The following is a 13,852-nucleotide window of genomic DNA, read 5'->3' on the forward strand; positions in this document are numbered from 1 at the left end:
AGAAAATTTACTTAATTGAGCAAAGATTATATGAAATTTATAACCAGAAGTTGAAACACCAAGTGCTTACCTAACTTGATTGAGATCTGAAAAAGAGATCAATAATGAAAAAAAAAATTACAAACAACAAAAATTATAAAATATGTGAAGTCTAGTATGTGTATATGTGGAAAAGCCAAAAGAATAGAAGGAAAGTGAAGGTTTCTATATTGAGATGGGTGGCCGGGTAATTACTAATTTAATATTAGTGGAGTATTATTTTGTGAAACTATTTTTAAGATGGATAAATGGGTAATAATTTGGGGCGTGCACAACGTAAGTTTTCGTTTGGCCATAGATTCCCAAATTTGTTTTTTGTTTTGAAAAATTTGATTTGGATGAAGTTTGGTTTGAAGATGAAAATGTGTTTGGACATAAGTTTTCAAACATATTTCACTTTTTTTTTTTGAAAAGACATGAAACATGACTTATACCCACAAGTTCTTAAAATTATCATAAATACCCAATAGAACATTTATCAATAACATTCATTATATTATCGCAAATCATAATCATGGACATAAATAAATTTGGTACAAAATTATCATTTTTATAATGAACTATATAATACACTATCGGATGACCAAGAGACAAAGCAGCATTGTTACAAAATAAGAAATGGTTGTCTCTTTTATAAAATATAAAAGTTTGGGACAATTTTTAAAAAATGTAATAGTGATATTTTGGGTCAAAACCAGCTCTTTTGGGATTTGGGTTTTAGGAATTTGTCAAAATATAGATAAAATCTATGGCCCAACATGTATTTGCCAAAAGACCCCAAATATATTTTGACAAAATCTATGGTCAAACGGTCAGACTATTTGATTTATTCAAAGAAAGAGAGTATAATAAGTTTCGCTTGTTTCACTAGAAAATTTTTGGGATCAGTCAAAGTCATCAATTTGGTCAAATATTCTTCAAATATTTTTAATTCATAAAATATATCGTAGAAAAAGTTATTTATGCATATAGTTTCATATAAGCTAATCTAGCGTAACATATTGAACAAAAATGCCAAAAAAGACTCTTTAATTATAACAATTAATTAAATTATATAAAGAAACGTTAGTTGGGGGGCCACAAATTTGGCAGTTATAGAGGCAAATGGTATAATCATGTTATTTGTACTTCTTTTTTCCTTAGACGAAGCATTACTACTTATATTCACATTTCCTAGCTTAGAAGACATCCATTTGCTGTCTCTCACTCTCCTTCTTTTACAAAGAAACTATAGTCCGATATGCAGTTGTGGTTGCCAAAATAACATAGCTCAACCTAAAATATGTATAGAGTGAGGGGACGCTATTTTTAGTCACAAAAATCATTTTCTTTTTAACTTTTATTGAAATAGAATAGGAGTACATACTTATCTCAATAGTGTTATCCAAATCAATTTGCACATGCATGGAAGTCGGGATCTTTTTTAATGATAGCAATAATGCTTAATTATCATCCAGAACTTATAATGAAGTTTATTAGAGTTGTTTTGGCACAAAGAATGCTTTTATCCCCTATACTAAGCAGGTTGTTGTTTCAACCTATAATTTCTAGAAAATATCATCACATTCAAGCATCAAAATGACAACTAGGTTGGACATGGGTAAAAAAAGTAATTCGAAAAGCACTTAAAGGTCACTACATAAATCCATGCTGATAGTAGACAGTGGCAAGATATTTTCTCACAATTTTTCGTTGCTGGTTACCCTATTTGTAATGTATGTATGGGGCCTATATATTTCTCTTTCTATAGAAGTTGCTTTGATCTGTGTTGTTTTCTCTCCTCTCTACATTGGTGAACTTGTTAATCATTAAATACATCTAATAGAGTTCTTTCTAATGACTTCAATATAGTGTACCGGCGATATCATGCTTTAATAGAACCATCATCTTCTTGTTTACTGTCTTCTTTGAAACTGTGTAAATGATGCTGAGGAAAAGTTGATAAGTGTGTTTCAAGATAAACCTTCATTAGTGACATCTTTTTCAGGTTTATACTCCTGCGGTTAATGAAGTCAAATTAGGTTTATACTTCTGCGGTTAATGAAGTCAAATTTATTTGTATGGAGTCCTCTTAAACACTTGCTCCTTTTTCCCATCTGATTTATGGCGTTAAATCACCTATTAGTTCTCCTATTGTGAGTGACTGTTTTTACATGGAGCTACATTCAGTCTACAAAAGAGAAATAAGAAAGTGTGATTGAGGCTCCAAATGTTGAACTCCACTGCTTCATAAAGCCTTTAACATTAATTGTCAATGTAGCAGCTCATTTGCTCCAACTTGGACACTTATGGCAGCAAACTGTGACAAATGTGCTATCACATTATATAAAGCACAGATGAAATTGCAGCAATTGGACAAACATTCTCTACTCATTATTAACAACACATCTTTGGCCAGGGAATAGATTTATAGCAGCATTATAGTCAAGTCGGAGGTAAAACTTTTCATTGAAATAATTTGAGCAAGCTATGAAATTTAATACTAACAGCTCGCCATATTTCCAGTATCTTTTCATTATTGAAGTTAAGCTAAAGCATGTAATATGATTCCAAAAAGTGAAACATCAAGCATTGAACTGACCATCAGATGAAAACACTGTACATATTTAGTGTATCCCATGCAGAGGAGGTAGTCATCTTCTCTTTGAACAATCAAGCTGACGATCGTCTAGCTTTCAAATAGCATAATCAGAAGCAGATGGTGTAAGTTACCCAAAATTGTACAATATGAATTCAACGAATATCGTTCAACTGCTATTAAAAGAAAGAAAAAACTTTTTTAGCCATATCATCAAAATCTAAGAAAACAAATAGTAGCTCAAGAAAGTAGAAATACCATTTGGGTTCTCCAATTGAGGCTCTGACATGAATCATGAAATCTTACATTGCCAATACAAAGCATTAAAATACTTGAATAAGTCAACCAAAAAATACAGCAGTTGCAACCCATGTAGCTGTCTCTTTAGCTATTTCTGCAATTCCATCTTCCAATAATCATTAGCCTTCCGGTCTTCATTGGAATCATTGCATTAGTTCTCTTGCTAATGGAGAAATGCAAATGCAAAAAACCAATGAACAATCAAGCAGAAGATCGTCTATTTTTTAAATATTAAAATCAAAAGCAGATGGTGTAACTCGCGCAGACTGTATTAACATTAAAAATGATTTCAATATGAATAATTTAACACGTAGGATTGTGCTAAAGCAGGTAAAAACATATAAATATATAGGTACAGTCATTTAAACGCTAAAGAAAGCAAAAGATCAAACCTTTCTTAAAAAACAAACCAAAAATAAGAATGCTTCTTGCAATTTTGAGAACTCAAACAGAGAGCCTGCTAGCTACTTCTACATCAGTGAGACATATTTGTCTTCATTTTATGTAAATTCTTCCAATTCATTGCAACAATTATCAGGTTACAAGTAAACACAACAATATATCAAATCTGAATGACATCAGTTATGAATTAATTAAAGCGAATGTTAGGTAGAAAAGAAATAACTTTGCTTTTACCAATTGAAAGGGGTTCACTATTTTTGGATTGTTTAAGGCTAACAGAACCAACAATATTGAAATTCCCAACAATTTCAACTGTACGCCTAGTTACTCGAAAGCACAACATTGACAAATAAATATAATAAATTAAACATTCTTAAGACTATATAAATTAAAGCAGGAACTGCCTAGGTAAAAGTCTTCAATTCGATGAAGGATACATTGATTGATAATCTTTCTAGGACTTTAGAGAATACTTGTGAAACAACAAACTCATGAGGTAGCAAGAGTACCTCAAGGATTATGTCACGACCCAAAATCAACCGTCGTGATGGCACCTATCGTGAAACTAGGTCAGCCTCTACTTAACAACTCATCACAGTAAAACTTTGAAAATAAAGACGGAAGCAGTTAATATTAAAGAAAAAGCCTTTTTGAAAACAGAAATAATCCAAAATTCGAAACAATCCATCCCAAAACGAAGTGTCACTGAGTACACGAGCGTCTAAACCAGAATACAGTCCACTAGAGTGTCTAGAGAATAAAAACTAAAATACAAATAGAGATAAAGAAAGAGAGTCAAGACCTGCGAACGTCGTGCAGCTACCTCGATAGTCTCCGAACTCTGAAGCCTCAATCAGCAGCCGTCGTGACCAGAAGCGCCTGGATCTGCACACGAGGTGCAGGGAGTAACGTGAGTACATCCAACTCAGTAAGTAACAAGTCCAACCTTTGGACTGAAAGGTAGTGACGAACTCAACCAGTACAGCTAACAATGGAAATAACGGTGCAGAAACGTAGGCATGCTTTCAAATTAAATAGATAGCTCAAAACAGTAAAATAACCAGAACTGAACAAGGTGAAAAATATAACTCTGATATTTTACATGCCAATGCACATGCTGTAAATGATGCACCATGCTGTCAGCCTCAAGTGCTCACACTCTCAATTGCTCAACCACTCGGTACTATATATGGCCCACACGGCCCAGGGAAAATCTATCCTAGAATATATAAATCACTGACCATAGGTCACCCAGTACCGAGGAAAGGCCAATCCAGCCCTGTGGAGAAGATCCATCTCCAGGTATCAAGTACTTCGGACAAGATCCATGTCCAGGGAAATCCATCCTCAATAATATCAATCGCGCTCACTGGGGGTGTGTTACACACTTCGGAGGGGTTCCTACAGCCCAAGCACTATCATAACATCAGTACAACCGCTGCGACGTGCAGCCCGATCACATAACTGTCACTCGTAATCAGGCTCTCGGCCTCACTCAGCCATCAATCTCTCCAGTCTCACTCACGGGCTCAAATATCATGAAAACTAGCCCGAAACTGTAATTGACGCCCTTCTAGTACAATAAGCCATCCTCTTCAACTGAGACCAAGATATAAATTTGAGGCATATAAATTAAATGGTTAACGGAAGGAAATCTTTTGACAAGGTGGGTTGATCTGATGGTAAGCACCCTCCACTTCCAACCAAGAGGTTGTGAGTTCGAGTCACCCCAAAAGTAAGGTGGGGAGTTCTTGGAGGGAAGGATGCCGAGGGTCTATTGGAAACAGTCTCTCTACCCCAGGGTAGGGGTAAGGTCTGCGTACACACTACCCTCCCCATACCCCACTAGTGGGATTATACTGGGTTGTTGTTGTTGTTGTTGGTTAACGGAAGGAAATCTCATAATTCAGGTGAAAATACAGGACCTTAACATAATAAATTCATTCCTCTTCAATCTAGACTAAATCCACGTTGTTGACATCTAAAGAGAAAGGAAATCTTAAATTGACAAATTGTAATTCCAAAAAATAAGACATGATTTCTTTAGTTATTCAGAGAGCCTTGCTTTTGCTCCACAAAATTAATGCTGGAGGAAATATGCTTTGTCCAGATGCCCATCTCAATTAAAAATTACCTTAGTCATTAAAGTACATGTTCGGTGTAACCGAAATAAAATGCCAGACAACTTAATAACATTTGCAAAGATAAATCCATAGCCTGTAAGTTTATATAGCACATGAGAGTTACTTGAGGGAGTCACTTACTTATAATACCTGGAATTATCTGACTTGAATCCTTTTTACTTTATTCACGCAATCAGATAAGAGCACCATTAAAATATGATCGATAACAAATGGTGAGACTTACCTGCTGCATTAGATAAATCAGGTGATCAAGTCCAGCAATTTTTTACCATAACATGAAAACTGATTTCTTTCCTCTGAGAATTACTTCTTTCCTTAATTCAATTGAACTTTTAAACTGGCCTATTTTGATGGACAAAACTACGATAAGATCAAGATAACCAAGTGATCCAAACATTAACCATTTGACAGGAACTCACTTTAAAATAGAGTTTGTGAAGTCCAATATCCAACTAAAAAAAGAGTGAAAAAAGAAAAGTCATGAATATGAGTCTTCAGAAGGACATAGAGAGCAAATTAAAGGTGATTACTATCTTTGTCAAATCAACAAAGCATTGCCATGGAAGTTAGACCAACAAAAGTTAAATAAAGATCTTAATTTTTAACTTAAAAATTCCAAATTCAAGTAAAATCCTCAGTAACTCGCAGCATTATCTAATTGAAGAAAGTAAGGAGGGCAAACTATAGTTGTATAACAGAGACAAAAATGTAGCCTGAAAAGTTATGAAGAGGAATGCAACAATAAACTGAAGGTTCATATAAAACAACAGTTGGCATACTAATGTTAACAAATAAAAGAAAATCATCATATTTCTGTGTTCGAATTCAGGATTTATAGATGACGGGCTGGAACTTAGATATTCAGGCATACCGTCAAACATTTTGGTTGCATTAAAGTTCTTCTATACTCTAGTACTATTTTTGTCTTGATGACGCTTAGTGTTTCCTGCGCTGTAGCAACATGCATATGTATGTAGAGAAAATTTGTACAGACATGTGAACATCTAATTCATAGAACTATACACTCCTTGAATACCATCTAATTCACCCAAAATCAAATATAATTATGCAACCCAAACATGCACTTACATATGTATTTCCAAATATACATGTGAAAATGAAATACACACTCAAACATAAATGTAAAAAACTAAAACATACCTACTCAATTTCACTACAGAGACGAGAGAAGCTAGTTTAACAACTAAAGAAAGAAGAGAAAACTTACCAAAATTCAGAAATACCGCAAAATTAAAGCCAATTAGATAAACTGAAAACAAAAGGGTAAAATTTTGAAGCAGAATCAAAAAGGATGCCTGAGAAAAATAGAACAGTGAACGAAAAAAATGTGCGGAGAATTTGAGAGAGATAAGGATAGAAAACGTCAGATAAAGGTGGCTGTATCGTGCTTCAGCTGATGTTTGGCCACCATCTATTCATCGTCGACAACAGTAGAGAACCAGACTTCAAAAAATTTTATGCTTTTAGCCTCCATTGTTTTTTGGTGGAGAGAGCTGGGAGGAGACATGGAAGAATTTTTGCCAAGAAATGGGTGTGGAATGAAGAAAATCAATGGAAGGAAGGAAGTGGAACTTTCTTGAAGACATGAGTATTGCCCATGCCTAGCAAGGGCCCAACATTTTGAGTTCTGAAGTCGTTTTGTTCGTGTCTAATATTGCATCCACAGCGACCCTAAAAAACTATAAAGGTTCTGGGCCTAATAAAAATATGTATTTAAAAAATTTAAATATCAAAAGTATATGACACTAAAAATAACAAGAAGAGTATCCCAAGCTTAAAGTTTATTAAGCTCATCATATTAAAAGATCAACGTCATAAAACGTTAAATAGTTTTTAAAATTTAATTATTCTTAATATTTAACTAATTACTATTGCATATGAATTGTAGATTAGATGAAAGTGAAGATGTTAAAGACAACTTTCTCACGAGCGGATTCAAATATGTGTGATGAAGATAATGTGTTGGATATCCCATAAGCGTCATGGACGTTCTCTTGGATAGTTTGTTTTGAGTTTTGACTTTTAGTAAATGAAATATAATCTTGTCTTTTACGTTTTTAGTGTTTATTATGATATATTGTAACAGTATAAAAAGTTATTAAATTTTGTAAAAATTTTCTAATAAGATTTTTTTAACTTTTAAATATTTATCTTTTTTTAGGTTAGAACTTAAAGAAAAAAATAAAATTATATTTTTAAAAATTATGGGCCGGCCCGTGGGAGCCCGCAGTCCATATAAGGTTTGTGTGGACTGACCATTATAAGGCCCATCAAAATGGTGGACCCAACCCATCAATTCCTAAAGCCTACGTGGGCTGGGTTGGACTAGCCCGACCTTGTCCATATTCACAGCTCTAATGAATATTAAATCCGGGTAAAATTAAATCCAAAAGTTACTTTTGAGAAACATATGAAGATGGAACTCTCAACATAATTAAGCATGACATATCCTATATAAGGAAATAATATGGCGTTTTCTTTATTACTTTCTGATGAGATAATTTATGTATATCTTTGATTATTTTATCGCCTATTGACTATTTCATCCCATGCCAATATTTTCTTATTAATAAAATTATCGGACAACTCTATCCATTAATACAACAATAACAATAACAACAACAATTCATTATATCCCATAAGTATGGTGTGGGGAGGGTTGGACAAATGAAAGAATTATTTGGTTCATATATATATATATATATATATATATATATATATATATATATATATATATATATATATATATATATGTTGCTCCCAAACTGTCACGACCCAAAATCCATTAAAGGTCGTGATAGCGCCTAACACCGCTGTCGGGCAAGCCAACAAATAAATGATTAACTTCATTACTCATTTTAGTATTTTTGAAATTATAATTTCCTTCAATTAAGTAGTAAGGGATAAAAAATTATCAAGTAAATGATAATATTTTTACAACTTTAAGACAAAACAACCCAAAAGAATCCCCAAAACCCGATGTCACAAGTGCATAAGCATTAACTAGGAAGTATGATAAAATACAACATCTGTCTAGAATACAAAATTAGACAGAAAAAATATAAAATAACTCGGATGGAGACTATGTGCGTGCTGCGGACTCGTAACGTAGAATGCAGCTCACTTAATTCCCCACAATAACCGCACCTCTGCGCCATAAGGCCACTAGGCATAAATGCACCTGCACAAAAATGTGCAGCAAGTGTAGTATGAGTACATAAATCAACGCGTACCCAGTAAGTATCCAGTCTAACCTCAAAGAAATAGTGATGAGGGGTCGACTCCGGCACTACTATGGGCTAACAATAAAATACCGATAATATAATTAAGCATGGATTGTATAGAACGGCTGTAAACTCAATAACATGAAGTAAGTAAACAATTCTTTTGTTAATAGAAAATTTCCAAATTCATTTTCATCATTTAACATTTTTGTATCTCAGACAAATAAAGCAATATCAATTATTATAAATTCCTAAGCAACTAATTCAATCATGCGCAAATCATGTCGAGGTCGTACGACCTGATCCAACATAAATATTTAAACTGTGCACTGCCTAAGGTCGAATGGCGCGAACCATAAATGCGTCTATCTGCTACCGAGACGTTCGGTCCATTCCACAAAAAAAATACATTTAAAACAACCAATTCTAGATTTATTAAGGGGCAATTATTCATAGAAATACCAATTTTCGCTAACGGTCAAGAAAATGAAGTTAAACTTTTACAGTTCCTTTATCAAGTTTCAATATATCTTAAGCAATTAAATTAACAAGTAGGGTGCAAACATTGCAAGAATAATATGATTTGGGTCCTAGACTACCCGGACAAAAGCATAATAGTAGCTACGTATGGACTCTCGTCATCTCGTGCGTACGTAGCCCCACAAATAGAAGCACCTAATAATTTGATTCACCTATGGGGTTAATTCCCTCTTACAAGGTTAGAAAAGAGACTTACCTCGTCTTAAAGCCCACTTTCCGGTAACAATTTCACTTCAAAGCCCAAACTTAGTGTCGTTCATTCAGAAATTAGTCAAACAACGTACAAATTAATCAAAAATATACTCCAACACTAGAAATTTAACAATTTATAAAAATTCTCAACTCTACTCGAAAAGTTGGCAGTGGAGCCCACGTCTCGGAACCCGACGAAACTCACAAAATCTGACAACCCATTTCGATACGAGTTCAACCATACCAATTTTATCAAATTTCGATAACCTTGATCTCCAAATCTTAAATTTTCGTTCTTGAAAAGTTATACAATTTTTTTTAATTTTTTCCATTTAAATCCAAAATAAATGATGAATATAACTATAGAATCATGAAGTATAACCACTTTCGGATATAGAACACTTACCCCAATCCATATGGTGGAAATCGGCTCAAGAATTACTTCAATCTAAGCAACATAGCTCCAAATATGTTAAAAATGGCCGAAACCTCGAAATATAACTTCTGCCCAGGTATTTACTCTTCGCGATTGCGAAACACAACTTTTCTCAGCTCAAAATTTTCCCTTCGCGATCGCGAAGAACAAGTGCCCAGGTCTTTCAGACAACTTCTAGTTTAATGGTCATTACCTTTTGTACAAAACTCCAAATTATAAATGGTTTAACCTTTTGAAAACTAGACACCAAGGGCTACATCTTTCATGCTTCGCTAATCTCCCAGTTCCTCATAGATTACGAGATATAAGCTGCTAAAATCAGCCCTATGCAACATAAATTTCTTCTTCGCGATTTTCAAACTCTTCCTGGATAGGCTATAGTATACAATTCATAACCTTTTGTACACAACTCCAAATGCCAAATGGTTTAATTTTCTGAAAACTAGACACAAAGAGCTATCACTTTTATTTTTAGATCATCTTTAAATTCTTTATAGATAGCAAGATACAAGCTTCCAAAGTCGGGTAAGTGCAGCAGAAACTTTCCTCTACGCGATCGCGAAATATCTTCCACGATCGTGAATCACTGGCCAATTTCTCCCATTTTACTCATCGCGATCGCGACCAATTCCCTGCGATCGCATAGCACACTGTTGTAGTAAAAAATCAGCAGCTAAAAATGGCCTAAAATGGTCTGAAACACACCTCGAAACACACCCGAGTACCCCGGGACCCCGTCCAATCACACAAACCAGTCTCATAACATAACACGAACCTGCTCGATGCCTCAAATCACATCAAATAACATCGATATCATGAATCGCACCCGAATTCGAGCTTAATAAACTTTAGAACTTTGAACTTCCACATTCGATGCCGAAACCTATCAAATCACGTCCGATTGACCTCAAATTTTGCTCCCAAGTCACATTCGACATTGCGGACCTACTTCAACTTCCAGAATCGGAATCCGACCTCGATATCAAAAAGTCTACTCGCGGTCAAACTTCCCAAAAATCTTCAAATTCCAACTTTCGCCAAATAACCTCAAAATGACCTACGGACTTCCAAATCCACATCCGGACATGCTCCTAAGACCAAAATAACCATACAAAGCTATTCCCAGGATCGAAATCCCAAATGGACATCGATAACATTGAAATGCACTTCAACCCAAATTCATGAAATTCTTCCAAAGTATCAACTTTTCACAATAGGCGCTGAAATGCTCCCAGGTCTTCCAGAACCCTATCCAAACGTGCGCCCAAGTCCAAAATCATCATACGAACCTGTTGGAACCTTCAAATCCCAATTCCGAAGTCATTTACTCAAAAATCACACCTTAGTCAATTTTTCCAACTTAAAGCTTCCGAAATGAGAATTTTCTTTCCAAATCAACTCCGAACTCCCCAAATTCAATTCCGACCACACATATAAGTCATAATACCTGAAGTGAAGCTACCTATGGCCTTAAACCGCCGAACGACATGCTAGAGCTCAAAACGACCGGTCGGGTCGTTACACAAATGCAAGTATACGTTCGTCCTCGAACATACTAAGAACTGCTCCGGAATTTGCTGAAATCATTGGTCAACACCTCGTGCACCTACCCGTACTACCACAACCCAGTTGAGCACATTAGCTTAATCCAGTCCGAAGATCCTCCCTTTTATTCAGTAAAATAAGCCTCAAAGCCAAATTCTAACTTCTGGAATTCTCTACCAGGCCTCTTTCCAACATACGAACACCGTATAAATCATTACGCGACGTACCAATGCCTGATTGCATACCTTTACTAAATTCACACCATGCACCGCATAATTCACATGACCATAATAGCATCCTCCGACATCAATAGCCGAAATCCCACGAATCAGATGCCCACCACACACCTCATGACGCATGTAAGTCCTATTCCAACTCTAGCAGTACTGCCACGGCGGAAGAGATATGCATAAATTCATAACCACCAGCCGAATCAACAAATCATTTAGTCTCTTCTCCTAACAAGAACCATTACCTCATTCTGAACCACGCAACGATAATTTCTCTTTAATATACTTCATATTAATCTGATCGCACTGATCCCAAGTCCAATAATCTCATCTCACCCAATACAAGTCGTTCCGGCAATAAGCCACCACAAACACTACCAAAAGTCTCATATGATGCCACAATGTGCCAACAAGCCACAAACTCGAATGTGATACATAAGGAAAACAAACTCTGGAAAGAACTACTCAACCCACGTAACTAATTAAACAACTAAAAGGGTGTTATGAACCTTCCTCAGAAGATGCGGGATAAAACACACAAGAATAGATACAGGGAACTGTGCTCAACATCACACTGTTGCGGCGTGCAACCCGATCCACACATGATACTGTTGTGTTGGGCAACCCGATCCAACCAACGTACATGTGGCGGCGTGCCACCCGATCCACACATAATAATATAGAGAGAGCACACCTCGAGTCGTAATGCTCAAACTCACGAAATGCCTGAATATTAACCATAAGCACGCCAAGTGCACAATACCATCCCTGGGGAGACAGATAACGACATACGCTACAAAATTCAAGCACGACTAAGGTGCAATGAATGACCTGCATCTCGAGAGCCATCCTACTTATATAACACCGCAAGCTACACAAGACCACTACACATGTGCGAATATTCAAGTCGTCTCATAACCCACACAACACAATAGAGTATTACATGAAGTAGTTGACGACCAATATAACATCCAATGCTCGATTACTCCTCCATAAGGAATGTTATGCCAAATGAATACACCCAGGATGGTGTAGAGTACACATCCATATTTGGACCCATCAACGGACCTCAAACCGATTCTGATCGTACCATGCTTGGGCAAATACCCTCTCAAGGATCCACAATGACCTTTTTCCCATGACACACAAGAACAGTCGTCGAATCCGGAATGAACTTCCACAATTGACAACCAACTGAATAGAGCCTTTTTTAGGCCTAAACTCTCACATTAGCGATAGTACCAAATCTCCACACTTGGTTTCAATCTTTAATCAATCAAGTGACTACATGTCACTCTTATACAATCTTCATGTGGGATACACTCCTAAGACCTTCCGCACCAGGTAACAAATCTGCACCTCCATACCACAGGTCATACTAATGTTGTAAAGCAAATCAAGAAGTTGCAAATCAGTACACAAAAGTCGCTTACACAAGACACCGATCTCAGGTGATGCTAAAGACAACACCAGCTTACTTTAAACATCTAAATCATTTCCTGCTCATTCGATCTTGTGACATTCTTGTCAACACCAAACTCCAACCTTGATCCTCAACTTTCAAATTTTATGCCACTCACCGCACATATCCTACCAATGCGCGAGAGCACAAGAATTCCATCATAACTCCTGAACCACTAATAGGATACACACTTCATCATATAGAAACTTTTCACTTAACTCATTTCAGGAGAACCATTGCAACACGTGACTGAATTCCCATAACCGCGGAAAATACAAACCCCAAGTAGTGGTCTAAACCACCATAACTCTTCTTGGATCCATCTATACATAGCAGGCCATTATAATCGAATACCTCCCAATAAATCAAATTACGGCGACCTTCAAGCCTTGCACATACCGCCACAATTCACCTACATAACTTAACACGCTGAAGGAACTGATTATTGCCACCACCATGCTGATCCAACTATTTCTAAAAGAACCAACTTCTTCTAATTTACTCTGGACTTTCCTTAGAAATAACAATAGCTCCATTCAAAATATGATGAACTCAATCTGCACTCATCATGAGTGACCCCATTTCGCGAGACCATATTGTCTCAAAACCTACGAACCATCTCATGCCCTCCTTGTACGCATATTCGCAGCTTCAATTGGTACACCCATTCTGATAATTCTTCTATGAATCCGAAGTTATTTTCTCTCATTCCTCCAATGCTATACCGCAGACAGAAGAT

At 36.0% G+C, this 13,852-nt stretch overlaps 1 long non-coding RNA gene across 9 annotated transcripts; it reads right to left on the reverse strand.

Annotated features, from left to right (window-relative positions):
• Positions 1-2,105: 2,105 nt before the first annotated feature.
• LOC104107235 (uncharacterized) lies at positions 2,106-7,171 on the reverse strand. Of its 9 annotated transcripts, none has more exons than XR_011411924.1 (4): positions 3,724-7,171; positions 2,876-3,080; positions 2,621-2,793; positions 2,106-2,338 (listed from the first exon to the last, which is right to left on the reverse strand). It is a non-coding gene; the product is annotated as an uncharacterized lncRNA (long non-coding RNA). The 9 variants fall into 9 exon arrangements; XR_011411928.1 differs by lacking the exon at positions 2,106-2,338 and having other exon boundaries at positions 2,458-2,793; positions 3,724-3,922; positions 4,143-7,171; XR_011411930.1 differs by lacking the exon at positions 2,106-2,338 and having other exon boundaries at positions 2,458-2,793; positions 3,829-3,873; positions 4,122-7,171.
• Positions 7,172-13,852: the final 6,681 nt, after the last annotated feature.

This window comes from Nicotiana tomentosiformis, chromosome 11 (assembly GCF_000390325.3).
Source record: "Nicotiana tomentosiformis chromosome 11, ASM39032v3, whole genome shotgun sequence".
Classification (NCBI taxonomy): Eukaryota; Viridiplantae; Streptophyta; class Magnoliopsida; order Solanales; family Solanaceae; genus Nicotiana; species Nicotiana tomentosiformis.